Source organism: Dermacentor albipictus, chromosome 1 (genome assembly GCF_038994185.2).
Source record: "Dermacentor albipictus isolate Rhodes 1998 colony chromosome 1, USDA_Dalb.pri_finalv2, whole genome shotgun sequence".
NCBI classification, from domain to species: domain Eukaryota; kingdom Metazoa; phylum Arthropoda; class Arachnida; order Ixodida; family Ixodidae; genus Dermacentor; species Dermacentor albipictus.
Window position 1 is genome coordinate 455270736 of NC_091821.1, and position 21511 is coordinate 455292246.

Sequence of the window (21511 nt, forward strand, 5' to 3'; positions counted from 1 at the left end):
AGCATTAGTAGACGTACTATCAGCGAGGTTAATGTTGATGTCACCTATAATTATTACATTTTTGTTTTCATCTGCTAGTATTCCCATGACTTTATGGAGAGCAGTACAGAAGTCTATTGCTGATGACGAGGGTGAACGATATATGCAACCAATTATTAGGTCTTTGTTGTCTATGTTGAGGAAGTCACTTTTAAGTTCAATCCAAACGTCTTCGCAATTAGTTACATTAAGTTTAAGATCGTTTCTTCAGTTGTAAGTAATATCTGAATAGATGTACAGCGCTGCGCCGCCATGGTTGCTGAACGGACGATTGGAGTATTCAGGAACAAAACTAGAAAAACAGAAAAGGTGTTTATCATGGTCGCTCAACCAAGTTTCAGATACTCCGATGATTGAAAATGGGAAGGTGAATGAAGAAACGAGTTCGGAGAATTCATCGAAGTGCTTGCGCAGACTGCGCGCATTCAAGTGCAAGACAGATCGCTGATGATTTGAAAGAAGATTGTTTAACTGGTTAACTGTGAGATAGGTCGAAATTGTGAGATTTGCCTACGGGACAGGCGTGGCTCAAAGGTGGATTAGAGTTAGGTTATTACTGAAAGGTCGGATTCGGTTGCGATGCGAAAGACGCGGCTTTCAGTTGTTTTCCGGGCCTTGATTTGACAGTTTTCTGTCCACAGAAATCTCCAGTTCTTCGTTTTTTTCAGACCCAAGGCTTTGGAAAAGAGAGCTTTGTTTTCAAGTGTTAAATGTTCATTAACGAAGACAGGGTTCTCTTTTGCTGTTGCGAGGCCAATATCACTCAGGCAGAGTCTAGCTTTTCGTGCTTTCGCGACGAACTCGGCTTTCTTCGTTCTCGAGCAGAAGCGAGCGATGATGTTCTTATGTTCTGTTTTAGTAGGAACACGATGAACAACGTCGAGGTCACTGGCGGTAACTGGGCAGCCAATTTTGTTGCCAATAGTTTGTATGACTGTCACACAGTCCTCTCCTTGCGTGCAAGGGATGCCCTTAATCTCGACGTTGTTTATTCGAGAATATTGCTCCAGTTCGCCAACCTTCTTTGTGAGAGTGTTGTTGTTTGCTTGTAAAGCTTTGTTTTCGGATTTCAGCTCTTTGTTTTCGGCGCTCAGCTTTTCGACGAGTTTGCTTAGATATTCAACGCTAGTTTCTAAACTGTCAGTTCTTTGCTTAAGTTCTACGACGTCTATGCCCGAATTGCTCGCCCTCAGCAGAAATTTCCCAAAAATGTCATCAAGAAGTTTTTCGCTTACGTTTCCAAGCTTAGATTCAATGTCATCAATTCTTTTGGCAAGCTCCGCATTTGTAGGCATTGTTCACCGACCACACCCGGAAGGCCGCACGAGACGACGCAAGCTTGGCAGTACAAGTTAACACAAGTTCAGCAGCAATGTTTGGCAGCGGCTGCAGCAATATTGGAATCACAAATGACAACGATACATACGCATATGACTAACCTGCGGATACAAAGAACGCTGGTCAGTCTGTGTTCCTGTTGCCACAACCGCTGCCAGAATAAGGTGCCGGTAGCGCTGCGCCTCCTTATATCCTTTTCTCACGGTGGGCTGGTGGCGCAAGCGCAACGCTGGTTCCGATAGCACCGGAGATTCTTGAATGGCGCAGCTGCTGTAGGCCGGGTGGACACACGTGGAAGCAGATAGCGGTACGTTGGTCACGGGGAGTCGAAGACGACGATAGAAGCCTGCGGATACAAGAACGGATACAAAGCCTGCGGATACAAGAACATTATAAATATTCCATAGTTTACTGCAATCATCAACGCCATCAAAGTTATTACCGCAAAAGTTGTCTATTGCCTTTCTGATTTCCTTGTTTAGTTTATTGCGATACTTTTATATTCATTCAATTTATCGCTACCTTTCAGTCTCAAGAACTCTTGAAACAGCTTGTTCCTGTCTTGTATTTGTTTAAAGATTTAAGGTGTCATCCATGGTTTCCTAATCTTTTCTTTTTTTTCCGATATAACTACAGGGAAAGCCTGGTGGTATAAGTCCTGTATCTTTTCGTAAAATCTTGGAAGAACAGACCGAGGAGCGGTCTTCGTTCAGGACTTCGGACCAGTGTGCATCAAGCATGGTCTGCTGAACACATCAATTTTAGAATCACCTATTTCTTAAATTTATGGCATTTATCCATTTTTCTTCCTTACTGGTTTTGCTAAGATTTGTTACAAAAGACAGGCAAATGGTGCCTAAAATCGATAGATAGCACGCCTCCCCCCCCCCCCCCTGAAGCTATATTGCCTTCAACACCATTTCTATAACAAATATATGGCACTGCCCAGGTGGCAGCAGTTATTCGCGTAGCATATTTTACGACTTAGCAGATTTTGCGTCGTGTCATCGCTTCCCCGGTGATGACACGCCGCTCGACACATGACGCACGGTAGACACGTTGGCGTAATGTCGCCTGATGTGCCGTATCAATGTGGTGAGAAATGGTACTTGTGCAGCCTAATGACACTTTATTCAAGTCAGAATAGGTGTGAAAATCATGCGAAAGGGTAAACAGCCCGCTAAAATTGTTCCGGGTCGGGTTGATCGGCAATAGAGCGACAAATACATGCGGGTATATCTGGTCAGATGACACAGGGGCCGGAGGTGCTGTTACGTGAGCAGTAGCCAGGTTTTGCCACAGAGCAAAGGCAAAATGCACGAATTTTGTTTAGAAATCAGTACTTTGCAGGACCACGGTGAATCACGAAACCAAACGTTTATGCGGGTGAGGACTGAAGTTGGAAGTGGCTGCAAACAAGTTCTTCACGTTGACAAGCAATTCGAATGAAAGAGAGACAAGTATACAGCTCTGTGAGGAGGAAGACCTGTATCAAAAGCTACATAGCTGGTATGTCATCATCAGCAGCGTAGGCTTCCAGTGGCGACTGTTACGGAATATCGAAATGGTCGGAAGCACTTGAAGGTCCCGATGTGCTGGCAAAAAAAAGGCGCTGCATGTGTCGGGGTGCAGGCGTAGCATACCAGGCGTTTGTGGGCACTGCGTCAAGCATTTGCACCGTTGGCTCCTCTGGCGTCCTCCCCCTTCCCACAAAAGCTCGTGCTGTTCACGATTTTCCTGTGCCGACCTGTGCCAAAGAAGCCCGCACCTTTGTTGTAAACTTATTTCCGTCGAATTGTCAGAAATTTTGCGTCCATTGATCGGCCTCTGATTGAACTTCTGAAGAAAGACCAAGCTGCCAAGCTGCTTCCTTCATACGCATTATCATCCTGCTCACTTCTCCACCAATTCTTGTTCACTTCGATCCATCTGCCCCAACAGAGGCCCGCACAGATGCTTGTGGCTACGGAATTGGAGCTGTTTTAGCTCAGCGTCAACGGGGCGTGACAAAGGTATTGCGTATGTAAGTCGCCTGCTGAAAGAAATTACTCCATTACAGAGCGCGAGTGCCTCACACTCGTACGGGATGTGAGCGAAACCCCGCCGAACTTATACGCTCGACATTTCGCTGCTGCCACGGACCATCACGCTCTCTGTTCGCTCTCGACACTTAAGGATCCAACACAATGCGTTGGCGGGCTAGTTGGTGCGAATCCATGAATATTTTGTTTAGCGCAAAACAACAGACACAAGAAAGACGACAAGACAAGGCGCCTTGTCCTGTCGTCTTTTTGTGTCTGTTGTTTTGCGCTAAACAAAGTATTAATGCAAGGATCCAACGGCTCGTCGAGGTTCCTTGGCACTAAGTCGAAGAATCGACAGTTATTCAGTCTTCTCCTGTCGCTTCTCCCCATTTCATGTTTTGCAAGGAACTTCTATCGTCTTCACTAGATATAAAAGGAATCTCTGCAATCTATTCATTACTGCTTCGAATGGAGGCACCATGGCTCCTCTGGGTGCTTATAGATCAGTATGTAATTCTTCGTTTCTTTTACTATACCTCTGTGATGGCTGATGATATTACCTTGATTATATTTCTGTACATATATCTTGGTTTGTCGTATGCCATGTTTCTTTCTGACTGATATTAGACTGCGCCCATTTTTACGGCTTCTTCAGTTTTTCTGACTTTATAGTTTCGAATATCACTTATTTTCGCCTTGTTGATCAGTTTTGACAGTTCCGCGAATTCTATCTTATTTCTTGAGTTAGACATTTTCATTCTGTTTCGTTTCTTTATTAGGTCCTTTGTTACTCGAGAGAGCTTGCCTCTTGATTGCTTTGGTGCTTTAGCTCCCGCTTCAATCGCTATATATATATATAGATATATATAGATATATATATATATATATAGATATATATATAAATATATATATATATATATATATATATATAAATATATATATATATATATAAATATATATATATATATATATATATATATATATATATATATATATATATATATATATATATATATATATATATATATATATATATATATATATATATATATATATATATATGCTGTGAAGTAATACCACACAGTTAAGGGCAAATTAATAAATGCAACTTCACCAATAAAATATTTAGCAAGAATATAATAAAAATACTGCACTACAGATACAAACTTGGAAAACAGAATACGGACCAACACATAAAAATAAAGCTATCTATTACATTACACGAAGTAGAAAATTGTTAATTTATGTACAGCGGTTTTGAAGAGGTCATAGTCTGATTAATGGTAAATCTTCTGAGGCGTTGAGAATGAAATTGTAAACGGTAAACCTGGCGTGCATTTGCCTTGTAGCGTGGAACCGAAAAATGAACTAAAACATTGTTTGCAATGAATACTTTGTCACTCTTAACTGATTTCGTGTTTCTGGTCACTGGTTCAACAAAGCTCAATAAACAAGCAAGCCTTATGCAGTCCACTATGTTGGACAAAGAGGAAAGGTGTAAACGTTATAGAGCAATATTACTTCAAAAAATCATACTGCAACACATTCTAATAGACAGTCCTGCTAACAACTCTGGAAGCAGATATCAGTAAGGGCAGCAAGTATCAAAAGATTAGGGAAGCAAAATGGGTAGGGCATAAAAAAAGAGGCCAGAATGAATGCTTCAGAAGTGGTTAAGTTTATTGATCGAATTTACTTGAATTTTCTCATCATAATAGAGTTGTTCATAGGACATAGCTGCTTTCAGGTGGGGGACACAGCATCGAGATGAAATACGAAGCTGAGTTTGTTCCTGCAGTCAGTGCAGCTCACTCAGTTGGTTGCAATTGTTCTGGCTGATATCGCTCAGCCTCATCATCCATTCGTCCTACCAACTCCGGCCATGCGGCCATGCCAACTCCGGCCATGGAAAGGATCAGTGCCACTGCAATGAAAAGCGACAATGACGAGTAGGATGTTAAATGTGAATGGTGCTGATACCAAAATGCTTCAGAACGTTTTAAATTAATATAAAGGGCCTCCATATTTTTATTGTGCTAGCATTCTCCGCGTACTTCATGAACTTTCAGGGTGTTTTCTATGGTAGTTTGTGTCGAACGTTTTTTGCACCTCCCATTTTGTATTGAAATGAAAACAAAACAGCGAGACGTAGTAACCCTGTAATTGTGGAGTACATCCCTTTTCATATAGCAGACAGAACAATATCAAAATTTATATGTATAAAAAAAAGGAAGAAGAAACAATCTAACCGAGCCGAGAATCAAAGGCAAAGGGAAGTGCCACCACCACGAGTTAGTAAACAGTCAAAAACACACGCTAGCGGCCGTGATGCACAGTGCGATTAGCAGATAAACAGATCAGGAATCCCACCTTCATTGGCGGCTGTGCTGAGAAAACAGGCTTTGAAACCAACCGTTGGACCAACTTGGGTAACTAAGTGTCGGGTAATGTGTAAATACGTGTCGCTGTTCAACGAACCTCTTTCGCGCCAATACAGGTCACTTTTTATGCCCCGTATATGCATTGTAGACTGGGTAGGTACGCAGACGTGTCCAAAGACTCCGACGACTACTTGGATCACTAGATAAGTGTAAGTCGATCTTTGACGGCCTTCAATGAAGTTGCAGCGCCATACGACGCCGCAACGCGGGGACACCAAGGTCGGCATTCTCAGCGGGTGCGTCGTCGCCGGCGGAGAAACAGGGGCGAAATAAAGCTGGGCTGCGCGTGCTCGGTGCACAAGCATAGTCCGAGCAGTTCTGTTCTGAAGCATGCTACCGGTCCTCTTGTTCTGGTGATCCCCTGCGCGTCCTCAGCTCCCCACAACTATGACTCCGGGATAAGAGCGGAGCGACCTCAGCAACTTATAGCGGCCTCAGGAAACTTTTCGCTTGACGCTAGTTCGCGCCCACCGAATGTCGCAGTTGTGCTTCACCATCTGGCGATGTGCTGGCGCAAAGCCAGCAGGTTTGGTATGCCAGGTCGAAGCCATTTTTATTCTGCAGCCGATTACCTCGGAGACTTCTCGATTTGTAGGAGCCTGCTACGCTCGTCTTATTATTCTTGCGCTCAGCTGCGCCCTCCTCGGTTACCGCAAACTTCTTTGATGTCTACTTGGGTCAGTGGTGCATTCCGCTCTCCGAAGTATGTCGTTAACGCCATCATGGCAACAAGGTTTTGCACCGCCAGGAATGGACCACACTAGAGTGACAAAAAAAGAACGCTTAAGTTCTTCAGATGGTAGGTGGTACCGCCCCCACGTCACAAAGGTTCCTCAACCGGAGAAACTCAGCGCTTTGAGCAGGCTGCGCCATAACTGCACGGTTTCCGTGCCGCCTTTCAATAAACATCTCGCCGACTTGAATTCCTGAGGGTGTGACATTGGGGGCGCGGAAAGCGAGAAAACGATTCTCAGCGTTGGCAGGCAACTGCGCGTCACGTTGGTTGTCTCAAAGGCCATGTGCGGACCTCTGGGTAGCGATACCAGACTGCGCAACAGGCCCAGTAAGCCGAATTTGGTTTTAAGATTACGCGCTTCTCGACGTTCACACGCATGCAAGAGATATGCATTCTCGAACCCCGCACAGAATACGCGGCTGCTCCGCTAGATCGTTCCAAGTGTTCTGGCGGAAGCGCGCAAAACGTGGCTTGCTTGGATGGTCAACACGTCTTGCGTTGCTATATGCATTCAATGTTAAACGCATTAGCGTAGACAGTTCTCTATAAATGGGCTTGCCAATATTTTTTGTTGCCTCGCGGATGTGTTCACTTCCCGCCGGTCACTGGTCCTAACAATTTATATAACCACCTGATAAGCCCATCATAGAACATTGGGCACGAGCTACCACTACAGAAGCTGAGTTTTGAAAGCGCAACTGAAGAAATACTGTATAAAATAAATGTTATAATGTAATGTAATGAACTTTTGTAATGAACGAAGCACTTTTCATAGTATTTAGTCGCAAATCTGTAATATTGTCGTAAATAAAGTGGGTCTCACAAATAAGTGCTGCGAAATATGCATGCAGAACAAAAATTTCAGGACAGCTGTTGCGGATCAGGGAGAAGTGCGCACGTCCAACGACGCCTACACCATGCGGTTCTGGGCTGCATTAAAATAGGAGGATGTTTTGATCTTCGTTTAAAATTTCATTATTTTACCAGAATCTCAAATGCGCACCTAAGGCAAGCACAGCGATTGGTAAGCGTTGTGGCATCATACGCAAGTGCTAATACAGGGTCCTGAATATTTGGCTGCTCGTGCTCAAAAAAAGGTTTTGCACTCACCGCTGCACTTTCTTGCTCAAATATTGCAGAACGATCGCATTTAGTTGTCGACTTCGTTTAGAATAATACTTGGCATGATTGGTCACCTGTTTTTAAAGTAAAATTAAAAAATGGAAAGAATAGGGTCATAAAAGACGGCGCTCGCACAGATTTGTGTCGAAGCTTGCCGGAAGCAGCGGGAAGAAGCTGCTTCGCAAACGAAACGGCATCTTCAAATCCTCCGGTTCCGCGGCAGCAGCTCCTTCTTGCTGCTGTTGGCAGGCGGCGACACAAATCTGTGCAAGGGCTGGCAGTTTTACCCATAGGTGAGAACAGTTTCCGATTTGTTTCCTAATAAACCGGGGACTAAGCATGCGAAGTGTTTATGACTAAACGAAATCGACAAAAAAATGCGATCGTTCTTCAAAATTTGAGGAAGAAAAATGCAGCGGTGAGTGAAAAATTGTTTTGTGAACATACGCAGGCGTAGACCCCGTACTCTCGCACACGTTAGCAATATACTGTAACATCGTGAAAATTCTGCGATTGATCAGTTTGGTAGAAGAATGCAGTTGCAGAAGTTGCAACGTAAGCTTACCTATTAGGGTGGCTGCCACCACAGCGATGTTTCTTCCCAGTAGCCCGTTCATTGTGTATTCACCTGCAAAATATGCATTTTATGCTCTGATTACTGCCGCGTGAAGTAAAGATAGCTTGAATACTTCGCGGAATAACTTGTGGTTATCGCAACTGACATCTTCGTGTTCCTGCTGCTCCAAGCACCTACGAAGTATGCTGTGCGAAACTCGTGTGTCATTGCGGTCCGACGTTCATGCGCATAACGAAAGTATTCACATCAATAACAGTGTTTCACTTGAAAAACCACACCTTTTTCATGCTGTTGATATTCCTGTACATCCAAACGGAATTTCGGTTCCAGTGTAATAAAAACATTGAGTTAATACCCAGGGTGGCGACCCCCCCAACAATCGCTTCAGCTGCCTCTGTTGTCTCCGTGGTTACAAAGAATATCTATGACGCCGGTGTGGTCCAGTTGAGTTCTGGTTAGGGAGAGATTGCAGACCTTAGATCGGTAAAAGACGCGAAGCTTTGCCAGAACATTATAAGCGCTTCCATAGTTCATTACGTCTTGTCCAAATGGTGCGAGCAGCCGATATGGTGTTTTCACGACAAGCGGCAATGGAAAGACATTCGAGGCTGTCCAGACATTCCTGTTCTAAATAAATAAGTATTAGTGGCTTTTGCTCTTGTACCATTGATTGTCAATATCTTGCAAAGAGCGGCTTTGGATATTTCTTTCCCAGTAGCATCATCGTGGGCAGTCACTGTCTCATTGTCGATTTTTCACGTAATCGCTGGCGGATTTGTCTACTTGCGGCAGATTTCTTAACATTGCGCACATGGGGCGGAGCACTGTCGTTATGTACTTTATAAACGCTTGTAGCAAAGACGTATTATTGCGAGTTACCCGCTTACTCTTATGCACTATCATGCAAAGTTCAGTTTTGAGCATTCGTGTTCTATTGGTGTATTACGTCAGCAATTGTCCCGCGTATTTGTTCATAAATTTACCCATACACTTATTCGTGATTATTGCGTCAAGTGGGCGTTGAATGTGAGTCGGGTGCAGTTGTTCGAGTGAGAGTTACAATGTGAGTCGTAATGGATGTCTTTATATCTAGTCTGAAAAGCATACTGTGCGGGGGAACGGTGCTAATCTCCCTTTCATTGTCCAAGGAGTGGTGTTCTTGCCGGCGTTCCGTGGTTGAAGTCTTCTCTTTCGAGGTTAGCAATGCAACCCGGGCGTCTGAGTGAATGTTTTTTTACCTCAAGGGATGTCTCGTATCGCGAAGGACCGCCAAAAAAGTTAGTCGTTGTGTAGCAGCAGTCCTAGAGTTTTGTCACACCGATTATTTCCCTTCCTCAATATACAAGTTACTCTACTTGCAGCGAACTACTGGACAGTTCTTTCCTTCTACTGTTCCACCTTTTGCAGCATGGAGTTGATTAGCGATCACCCAGCTGCATTTTGAACAGCCAGTCCCTCAAGAGCAGGACAGAAGTGGTAATAGTTTAAATGCCTATGCTTCCGATCTAAGAAACGCGCAGTGCACCGCCCAAAGCGCCATCTCGTTCCTGTAAAGGAAAGTACTCTTCAAAAATTGTCTAATTGATGTCCATCGGTGTCTTGCTGAAAGGAGGCGTAATTACGAAATAGGTTAATGCGCGTAATTTGCACCAGGACATGCGGTCAAATCAGGAGCTTGAAAGGTAGAATCATCTAGTTGCCTCGGGCACGGGTATATCGAACGGGACGAAACTGGCGAGCAGCACGTCATCAGACACACATGGAGTGCTCTGTTGAATGTAGGAGGCAAGCGCAATATTGCAATAGCGCACAATGTTTTAAATTATTTAGAAATTTTTGCGACTCCAAAGCGTGTTCTCCTTTTGCATATTCGAAAATAAAGCAAATAATAATTAATCTGGAGCAAAAAATGCAAGAATAAAGAACTGCAGAACCTGTAGTGGACATTTCGAATATCTTTGCGATTCATATTATTCTTATTCTTACTGCCTGAGTTGTAAAATTGATTTAGAGGTTTTATTAAAAACAGCATTCGTATTTATGATGTTACTCTTTCCTTAATTGCGTAAGAAGCTGTGATCTACCAGGACGCCAATCGAGCTCGAAAGTGTTGCTCGTCTTGCTTGTACCCAGCGAAAAAAATATCCTTCTGCATAAAAACCTTCCTCTGGTACTGAATGGACTCAATGCCTCACATTATAGGCAATATAGAGTAAATGAACTCTAAATAAACGTGAAGTGTAATGAAATTAATCTAACGGGTAAATCAATGCTGGCCCAAAATCTTGTGCCTGCCAGTTGAGCCATGCCGTTTAAGAAAGGTGCGCCATAGATCAAGCTGGAATCTTTACAACATTGCTGAGATGCAATTCAAGATGGTGTTCTAGCTATATATTTAATTTCAGAGGCTGATAGTGATGTTTCCGTACTTTTATATCTCCTTGCAACTGGTCTTGTTAAAATTTGCGCAATATGCACCCCTTTCTTGTCTCATATTCTCGATTGTTGTTTGATTTTCCGCCCTACGTATAACATCAGCAGTCTCTAACAATTAACTTTAGTGGGAAAGCACCAGACATACGGAAAGCGTCAGAGAATTATTATATGGTCAGCATGCAAAAACGAAAATAGTGTGGTTTGTTTCATTATGATGTCGTCGCACTCACTAAAATGTAATATCGTCTCACGTTAGGCCATAACTTCATTTTAAACGGCTATATAGGAGATCACAAAAGTCTTCGTTATAAATCTCAAGAAGACTTGCTGGTTACCTGACGGACTCTTGTATGAGCCACACTTTATCCACAATTTTGACAAGGTGCGGCACTTACATGAGTCAGAACGTTTTGGTTCGGTCCCGTGTAAGGGCCGCAGCCAGAGGGCTTCCGATATTAGATGCCACTACTAGACGACTATAGCCATCTAATAGCGTCACACAGGGATACGCAGCGTGTGAAAGTTCACTGATGCGCGAGCGCGCCATCGGGCCAACGAACGTGATAGCTTCTCAAAAAGAATTTGTGTTTCCTCCGTATAGTTGACTGCCAAGGTATGGGTGCGGCATCTGCCCGGATGCTCCAGTTACACGAGTATATGCGGCATTTATGTACGACTGAATGATCCCACACCCATTAGAAACAATTTTAAATCAAGTAAAGATGTCCTAGTGTGATAATACTGCGCGAAATATTGACGAGGTGTAAATCAGGCTATTCCGCTATGATTATGTAGCTTCGGGCTCCAAAAATGTAGGCAAAGTAAACTACAAAGATGAGATTTTCGATTAGCTACATTGTTTCTTTGTGAGAACTTGAATGACCTAAAAATTTGAAATGACACCGTACTACGCAGAGCATTGCTCGGAGAGCAATTGGGTCATCTCAGTGAAACAAGCCCTACATTAAACGTATCGCTGGAACGAGTTGATGGTGTAACAAAAATAAAAACAAGTAAGACGGTGTTCACTTCACTTCGACGTTGACTAAGAGCCGTACTGCTAGTATATTGCACCACCCCATTTATTTGCCGACAAATAGAAATGTCATAGGCGGAAGAATTTGCTTCGCTACGGTAATTGCTTATAATGCAACTTATCATATTACAATTTAAGATGCGATCTGGCAATATAAAATATGTCTTGTCACCGGAAATCAACTTGACAATTTTTTTAAATGAATGGATGCGTGGTACCTTTGAGCGGGGAGTGCAGACGCATGTTAGCCAATTGCACAGCTTTCGGGGTTCACGCAACCGCACCGTAGTGTGCCTCGCTACTCCACTCTGAGCTCTTACGGAAGTAAAGCGTGCGAACACTCCGCGTCAACGCTCAAACCAAACTCACCACCTCAAAGCCGCGGCTGCTGATATCCTTCCTATGTGTTTCGTCGTAAAGGTGCATACATTCACAAGGGCTACTCCTGAAAAATGCATCGGACGCTTTGGCGAACATGATATCACTGATGTTCCGACGCTCGAGTTGGCGGATTAGTATGCTCGTCCGTACGGCCGAAAATTACAGCAACTACTGAAAAGTGGAGCGCGGCATTCAAAGAAGGCACATTTTGAGGACTGTTCTAAATTACTTTTTAAATCTTATTACTAAGGTTCCCAGCTCAGGTCAAAGATTACACTGACTCCAAGATGCTTGGTGACATCACTGTCACGCGTCTTCAAACTCTACGGGATTTCGATCAATAATAGATTTGCACAGAAGAAGAATATTTGCTGGAAAAATTGTCCAGAGCTTTGCGAGAGAAGATGAGTATATGATTTTGAAAAATTTACAATGTTTAGGGGATACTGTTTCTGATACCTTTCTTATGAGATGTTTCTCATATGGTGGAAGAACAAGGAAAAAGAGTTTCGTATTTGTGATTGTGTATCTTGGCTTATCAGATTGATTTTATAAGCATAAAAACAATGCGACAGATGTTTCCCGTGAGATGGTTATTGCGAAACGTAATCTATTATCAATGCTTGGCCTTAGATAATCATGCTCGATATGACAAATGTCAGCCCGCAAAGCTTTCTGTTGAAAACAAAAGCTAAGTATCGAACATACAACATAGAAAGCCGTCGCGCATTGTGCGAATAGCGTTACTGGCTCACCGGGAAAGGATAATGCGGGATTTGTTAACTTGTTTCGCTCTATCGAAAACTCATATCTCATGCAGATTTCTTTTTTTTGCAGCATTGCGAATCTAAGGGAATAAGTTTAAAGAACATATGTCTAGCGTATTTGGAGGCTGCGGATTCCATCGCTCGCTCAAGTTTACTTACCGTTCGAAGAATGTGGGACTAGGCCAACAGCAATTGGGAATGACGGTTACAGTTTGAAAGTACCTGTTTCACGCGGGCTTTTATAGAACGACGGAGCACATCCCTGAGCGAGGGCTGTAATAAAGCAGGGATTAGCAGAAAAAATTATTAGTGAAGCATAATGAAAATTGCTTTGATGTCGGCATTGTCTAATTGCTCCAAGTGAATGCGAAAATACTTATTAGCTGGATGTATGTGACCATAATAAAATGGAAGAAAAAATATGACAGGAACAACAACAGAAACCTCACGTGATTAACTTTACTTATATTTCAATATACCCGCAGCGCATTGCATGTACAGACTTAATGAAGGTTGCATAATATGTTATTAGTTTGGACGCCGTCTCTCTTCTATAGACTCATTCACTGTCATTTTTTTTTGTATTTGCGGAGCATGTTTCATTTTTTAGCATATTACGCATTTATATTTGCGTTGGTTGAATCATTGTTTTACTCATGCAATGTGAGTCGAAGTCTGTGTATTCGCTTTAAAACAGTTTGTGTGTTCGCTTTGAAACTTGGATAGCAATTAGAAAACAATTATATAATTCCAGGCGTTACAGTAATTCAGCGCATTATTGTATTACCTCCATCCTTGGTCTTGAAATTAAGCACTGGCCATCAGTCCCCAGTGGCTGCCAAGTAGATGCCGATGGCACGCGACGCAGCCGAGGGTGCTATGAATTTATAAATTCGGATGGACCGGCACGTGGAACTCAATCTGGAAACGTTTAGCAGGCCAATCCTCTGACATTTAGCTTACTTAGCAGACCTCCTTGAGGAATTTTAATGGATTGCATGGGTTATTGTTTGCGTAAATGTGGTTAAGTGAGCTGATGAGGCTGATACAGTATTGACCAAAGGCCACGTTGTCTGCTGCAGAGGTGATCGAAAAAACCGTGTATAAGGGGTAAAATTTCTAACTCGAAGGTAATTCACCAAGCAAAATTTAGCTAACCTATCGTACGAAACAAAGGAACTAATAAGGAAATGACGATACACGAAAATGTCCAAATCAAAAGGTCAGAGCCATCGCGAAACTGTCAATGCTTTTCAACAAGAAGAAAGCAACTTACATTCGAAATTAAAACGTAAGAAAAAATTTAACAAGCAGTAAATATTTGGAGCGTCATGAATTCTGTAAAACGAAAATTAAGCTTAGGACATGGCAAGATGCATGCTGCGAGAGATAAGCAGGGCAATGTGATCAGCAATATATATCATCTAGTTAACAAAGCAGAGATATTCTGTACTGACAAGCAGATTAGCGAAAGCATCAACGCCACATTTATTGTAAGTGGTCAGGAACAGGATGTAAAACATACAGATTAAACGAGCTGTGAGGTCAGAAGTGTTTTCAGGGACTTGACCTACACGAAAAGCGAATGGAGTAGATGGAGTAAATTTAGTTTTGCTCAGAGATACAGGGGATATTATATTTGACAAGCTTGCGAGCCCGTTTACCCAATGCATCACAACATCCAGAGTACCATAAAGTTGGAAGTACTCCAACGCCATATTTATACTTAAAAGGAAGAGGTCTGGACACCGACCAAAAATGGTTTAAAAGAGTTATTTACGTTTCGGCTCCCCCACGGGAGCCTTGTTCACAATGAAAGAAGCGGCAGAGCTGGCGCCCCTTTTTATGTGCGTCTCAAAACATGATTAAGGCACCTGGCATACATGGGCGGCAGATTGCCTTCGTTGCGATTAAGAGTGTGCGCCGTGGTTTGGATGATTAGGGACTCAAGATAAAGACACGAAGAATGATTTCGCTCCTTCGCAATCACCAAGATTTCTCCCAGTTAATCTTATGTGATGTGGCTGCGCAGTGTTCGGCCAAGGCATTTGATGCAACGTGTCGTTTCTGGACGTCATTCATGTGTTGCTTAAGTCTTGTTTTGAAGTTGCCGGTTTCACCGACGTAGACATATCGACCATTGGAGGGTAGATGGAAAGAAATGCATAACAATGGCTGACAAGTTTCAGCTGAGTATTTTACAAAATATTCACCAAGGCAGTTTCCAATACAATAAGTGTCTCACTTTAATTCAAGCGATCGAGCGAAAAACCTCGCTACTGGAATTAATATTAAGAATATCTGCAGTGAATCATCCAAAAATACGCGTTATCACACCAACCAGTTATATGGAATTCATAGATGAACAAAACAGACTTGGTTCAACAGAGATCCTATCTAAACAGACACCCGCACGCACGCACGCACGCACACACACACACACACACACACACACACACACACGCACGCACACACACACACACACACAAACACGCACACACACATAAATATTTATATATATATGCAGGAACGAAACGACGAGCCTCTTGAAAGTCTGCTTTACTTAACGTTTTCGGCTGAGTACAGTAACGCATGTACGACACATATGAAGCTTTAACGGCACCGTAGCACGAGCAGAGGGCGTGCTATCCGCATTGACTAGACCATACACTGCGCATCATAAATCATTATCCTTGCGCATTATAAATGTTTATCAATGTCCCGCATTTTGGAATAAAAAAAATGAAATGCAGATGTGTTCGGGATACAATATATACAAATGTGACTCTCAGGTAAGTGCTAGGGTTACCATGATAATGTGTAGTGAAAACAAAATGATGTACATCATCATCATCATCTTCATCAGCCTGGTTACGCCCACTGCAGGCAAAGGCCTCTCCCATTATTCTCCAACTACCCCGGTCATGTACTAATTGTGGCCATGTTGTCCCTGCAAACTTCTTAAACTTATCCGCCCACCTGACTTTCTGCCGCCCTCTGCTACGCTTCTCTTTCCTTGGAATCCTGTCTTCTTCCGTCCCCATTACATGTCCTGCCCATGCCCATTTCTTTTTCTTGATTTCAACTAAGATGTCATTTACTCGCGTTTGTTCCCTCACTCATCCTGCTCTTTTCTGATCCCTTAACGATAAACCTATCATGCTTCTTTCCATAGTTCAATGCGTCGTCGTCAATTTAAGTAGAACCCTTTTCGTAAGCCTCCAGGTTTCTGCCCCTTACGAAAGTACTGGTAAGATACAGCTGTTATATACTTTTCTCTTGAGGGGTAAGGGCAACCTGCGGTTCATCGTCTGAGAATGTTTGAAAAACAAACCCCAACCCATTCTTATTCTCATTATTTCAGTCTCATGATCCGGATCCGCGGTCACTACTGGCGCTAAGTAGGTGCATTCCCTTACCAGTGCCAGGGTTACCTATCGTAAACTGCTGTTCTCTTCCGAGACTGTTAAACTTTACTCTAGTTTTCTGCAGATGAATTTTTAGACCCACCCTTCGGCTTTGCCTCTCCAGGTCAGTGAGCATGCATTGCAGCTGGTCCCCTGAGTTACTAGGCAAGGCAATATCATCAGCGAATCGCAGGTTACTAAGGTATTCTGTATTAACTCTTATCCCCAATTCTTCCCAATCCAGGTCTCTGAATACCTCCTGTAAACACGCCGTGAATAGCATTGGGGAGATCGTATCTCCCCGCCTGACGCCTTTCTTTATTGGGATTTTGTTGCTTTCTTTATGGAGGACTACGGTGGCTGTGGAGCCGCTATAGATATCTTTCAGTATTTTTACATACGGCTCGTCTACACCCTGTTTCCGCAATGCCTCCATGACTGCTAAGGTTTCGACTGAACCGAATGCTTTCTCGTAATCAATAACAAATCGGTTATATTCCGCGCATTTCTCTATGACCTGATTGATAATGTGAATATGGTCTATTGTTTAGTAGCTTTTACAGAATCCTCCCTGGTCCTTTGGTGTACGGAAGTCTAAGGTGTTCCTGATTCTATTTGTAATTACCTTAGTAAATACTTTGTAGGCGCCGGACAGTAAGCTGATCGGTCTATAATGTTTCAAGCCTTTGGCGTCCCCTTTCTCATGGATTAGGATTATGTTAGCGTTTTTCCAAGATTCCGGTACGCTCGAAGTCTTGAGGCATTGCGTATGCAGGGTGGCCAGCTTTTCTAGAACAATCTGCCCACCATCCTTCAGCAAATCTGCTGTTACCTGATCCTCCCCAGCTGCCTTCCCCTTTGCATAGCTCCCATGACTTTCTTTACTTCTTCCGGCGTTACTTGTGGGATTTCAAATTCCTCTAGACTATTTTCTCTTCCATTACCGTCGTGGGTGCCACTGGTACTGTATAAATCTCTATTGAACTCCTCAGCCGCTTGAGCTATCTCATCCTCATTGGTAATGATATTGCCGGTATTGTCTCTGAACACATACACCTGATTCTTACCTATTCCTAATTTCTTCTTCCCTGTGTTAGGCTTCCTCCATTCCTGAGAGCATGTTTAATTCTATCTATATTACACTTCCTTACGTCAGCTGTCTTACGCTTGTGGATTAACTTGGAAAGTTCTGCCAGTTCTATTCTAGCTGTAGGGTCAGAGGCTTTCATACATTGGCGTTTCTTGATTAGATCTTTCGTCTCCTGCGATAGCTTACTGGTATCCTGTCTAACGGAGTTGCCACCGACTTCTATTGTAGACCCCTTAATGATGCCCATAAGACTGTCGTTCATTGCTTCAACACTAAGGTCCTCTTCCTATGCTAAAGCTCAATACCTGTTCTGTAGCTTGATCCGGAATTTCTTTATTTTCCCTCTTACCGCTAACTAATTCATCGGCTTCTTATGTACCAGTTTCTTCCGTTCCCTCCTCAAGTCTAGACTTATTCGAGTTCTTACTATCCTATGGTCACTGCAGCGCACCTTGCCGAGCACGTCCACATGTTGAATGATGCCAGGGTTAGCACAGAGTATAAGGTCTATTTCATTTCTACTCTCGTCATTCCGGCTCCTCCACGTCCGCTTTAAGTTATCGCGCCTGCGGAAGAAGCTATTCATTATTCGCAACTTATTTTGTTCTGCAGAGTCTACTAACAACTCTCCCCTGCTATTCCTAGTGCCTATGCCATTATTCCCCACTGCCTTGTCAACGGCCTGCTTCTTGCCTACTTTGGCATTGAATTCGCCGATCAGTACAGGGTATGTTGGTTTGACATTACCCCTCGCCGAGTCAGCGTCTTCATAGGAGCTTTCGACTTCCTGGTCATCATGAGTGGACGTAGGCGCGTAGACCTGTACGACCTTCAATTTGTACCTCTTATTAAGCTTCACAACAAGAGCTGCCACCCTTTCGTTAGTGCTAGAGAATTGCTGTATGTTACAAGCAATATCCTTATAAACGAGTAATCCAACTCGTAGTTCTCCTCTCCGCTAAGCGCCGGTAGCACAAGACGTGCCCACTTTATAGCACTGTGTATGCTTTCCTCCTAACTTCACTGACCCCTATTACATCGTATTTACTGCCCGCTAATTCCTTAAATAGCTCTGCTAGACTCAGCTCACTCGACAGCGTTCCAGCGTTAAACGTTGCCAGGTTCAGATTCCAATGGCGGCCTGTTCGGATCCAGGGATTCTTAGCACCCTCTGCTGCCTCGCAGGTCTGACCACCGCCGTGTTGAGTTGCTTCGCAGCTGCTGGGGACTGAGGGCCGGGGTTTTAATATTCTGTTCATATGGGAGGTTGTGGCCAAGTACTGCAACAGGGTGGCCAATCCTGCTCTGGTGAGGGAGTGCGTTACCGGTTCTGGTCACCGCGATCAGGCCGCAGTCGAGGCTTGTTTGTGCAATTTTTATCAACACATGGATTGTTTTGAATCCGGTGGAAAATTGCGCGGCACCGGGATTCGAGCCACGGTCCTCTTTCAGGCGAGGCGGATGCTCTACCTCTACGCCACCGCTGCACCTGACGTACACGTGCAGATACAAAGGCATGATGTTTAGCGCATGGCATCTCCAAGTGCAACCTCGAATTATGTAAAAATTGACGCGTTAAGAGTACAACTTCGAGCCACAGCGAGATACGTTAAAAAAGCCACATGTAAAAGAAGAGAAAAAAAGTGTTGAAATCATATATGTACACTGTGTGGGAAGTGTATATTTGTGCTCAATCTAAAATTAGACAGGTTAGTTTTCCTATGTTTTCATTTGTTCCGGACGAGACCGTATTAAATTTGTGAATCAGGTAAGATTCGCGAAGATCGCGGTCATGGTTGGTGCGGAATCCAGATTCGAGTATTGTTACTTTGAGATTGGTAAGTGAGTGTCCCGGCATGTTAACATGTTTCGAGAGTGGTAGATTGGTAGATTAAGAGAGTGGTAGTTGACGCGATACACTGAGCAGCAGGATATGACCGGATGGACTTTCTTAAAGGCAGAAACAAACCTAGTGGCTCCCAGTCGGCTAATTTGATACTCACACATTCCGCATCAACCCCTAAGGTCTCAGACGTACTCCGCAAACACTATAACAATCTCACCGAAAGCGACAGGTTAAAAGCCATTTTTCCTGAGCCACCTCGTGTCGTGTATAGAGGTTCGAAAAACATAGGTGACATACTAACGTCTTCAAAAATCGCAACTTGTAACCCGACCGGTTGCAGCCGCTGCAATAAACCACGTTGCAAAGTCTGCGCTCATATAACGCCTACTTTGACTGCCACCTGCACAGCCAGCCAATTCATGTTCACTACTAAGGGCAGTTTCAACTGTGATTCACATAACGTAGTGAACTTGCTCAAGTGCGGCATTTACCACATGCAATACATAGGCCAGACTGAAACAGCTTTCAGGATCCGTTTTAACAACCACAGGTCGCATGCCAAATCCCAACCAAATCTACCACTCTCGCAACATGTTAACATGCCGGGCCACTCATTTAACTATCTCAAAGTAACAATACCCGAATTTGGATTCCGCACGAACCATGAACGTGAGCTTCACGAATCTTAGCTGATTCAGAAATTTATTACTGTCTCGTCCGGAATAAATGAAAACAAAGGAAAACTAACCTGTCTAACTTTATATTGAGCACAAATATACACTTCCCACGCAGTGTACATATATGATTGCAACGCTTTTTTTTCTCTTGTTTTACATGTGGCTTTCTTAACGTATCTCGCTGTGGCTCGAAGTTGTACTCTTAACACGTCAATTTTTAGATAATTCATGGTCGCACTTAGATATGCCATGTGCTAAACATCACGCCTTTGTATCTGCATGTGTACGTCATTTTGTTTTCCCTACAGATAATCATGGTAACCGCTAGCACTTAGCTGAGAGTCATGTTTGTATATATTGTATCCTGAACACATCCGTATTTCATTTTTTTATTCCAACATGTGTGTCATTGATAATCATTTATAATGCGCAATGATAATGATTTATAATGCGCAGTGTAAGGTCTAGTCAGCGCGGATAGCGCACACTCTGCTCGTGATACGGTGCCTTTAATGCTGTGTATGTGTTGTACATGTGTTACTGTACTTTGACGAAGGCTGGTCCACCAGCCGGAACCATTAAGTAAAGAAATCTTCCAAAAAGTTCATCGTCTCTTTCCCGCGTGTGTTACGTCGGGCCCTGCGTGCTAAACATTGAAGAAAACTCCTATATATATATATATATATACACACATATATATTTATATATATATATATATATATATATATATATATATATATATATATATATATATATATATATATATATTATGCAGGGTGTTTCACGTAACTCGAACTATATTCGTATCTATATGGTGGGCAGGGGGCACTGTCCTCTTGCGTACTCAGAAGATAGGCCTGTGGTTAAACTAACGTGAAACAGCCTGTAAACATGGAATGGTGATTAAGTGATCAATAAAACAATATATGTGCAAAAAATGCACACATACAATTGTGCGTGTGTTTTTCACATACGTTGCGAAACTCAATGTTGCTCAATAAGAATCGATGTTATTCAACAATCAGTTAACAGGATTTAGTCAACGACTTTATTGTTGTGAACACTCAACAATGGTTCCATAATACTCAATACTATTCAACTATCTGGTTACAGCATAGTGAACGACTGTTTTTTGTATTGAACTACCCTACAACTTTATTGTTGAATTATTTCTGTGGGCTTTAAATAATTGTTGAGGTATTGTTGAAATTAGTATGAGTCAACAATTCATCAGCAATATGCCAACTACCGTTCAATAGACATTTTTATAAGAGTTGACCTAATGTCAGAATTACAGTGCCTGGTTTTGGCTGCACGGAATTTTACAACGACGTGAATGTTGCGAGAATATTTCCCGTTATTCGATCAGATGATGCGTGCTTGTGACCACTAGAAACTCGGTCTCGAGCAAAATATGGCAGATAATTGATTATGATATATTAAGTTACTGCTTAATTAGCAATTATAGAGGAAATTCGGGAATTGAGGACCCAAAGTCACATTATTAACTCAGCGAAACCTGCTTCTCCCAGCAAAATCGTCTTGGGTGTTAGAGCCAGCAGTACCGGGGTATAGTGGACGGCCAGTATGGCTG

At 43.0% G+C, this 21511-nt stretch overlaps 1 long non-coding RNA gene across 1 annotated transcript; it reads right to left on the reverse strand.

Annotated features, from left to right (window-relative positions):
• Positions 1–5148: 5148 nt before the first annotated feature.
• Positions 5149–13158, reverse strand: LOC139054781 (uncharacterized). Its single transcript, XR_011511508.1, has 3 exons — positions 13057–13158; positions 8266–8328; positions 5149–5325 (listed from the first exon to the last, which is right to left on the reverse strand). It is a non-coding gene; the product is annotated as an uncharacterized lncRNA (long non-coding RNA).
• Positions 13159–21511: the final 8353 nt, after the last annotated feature.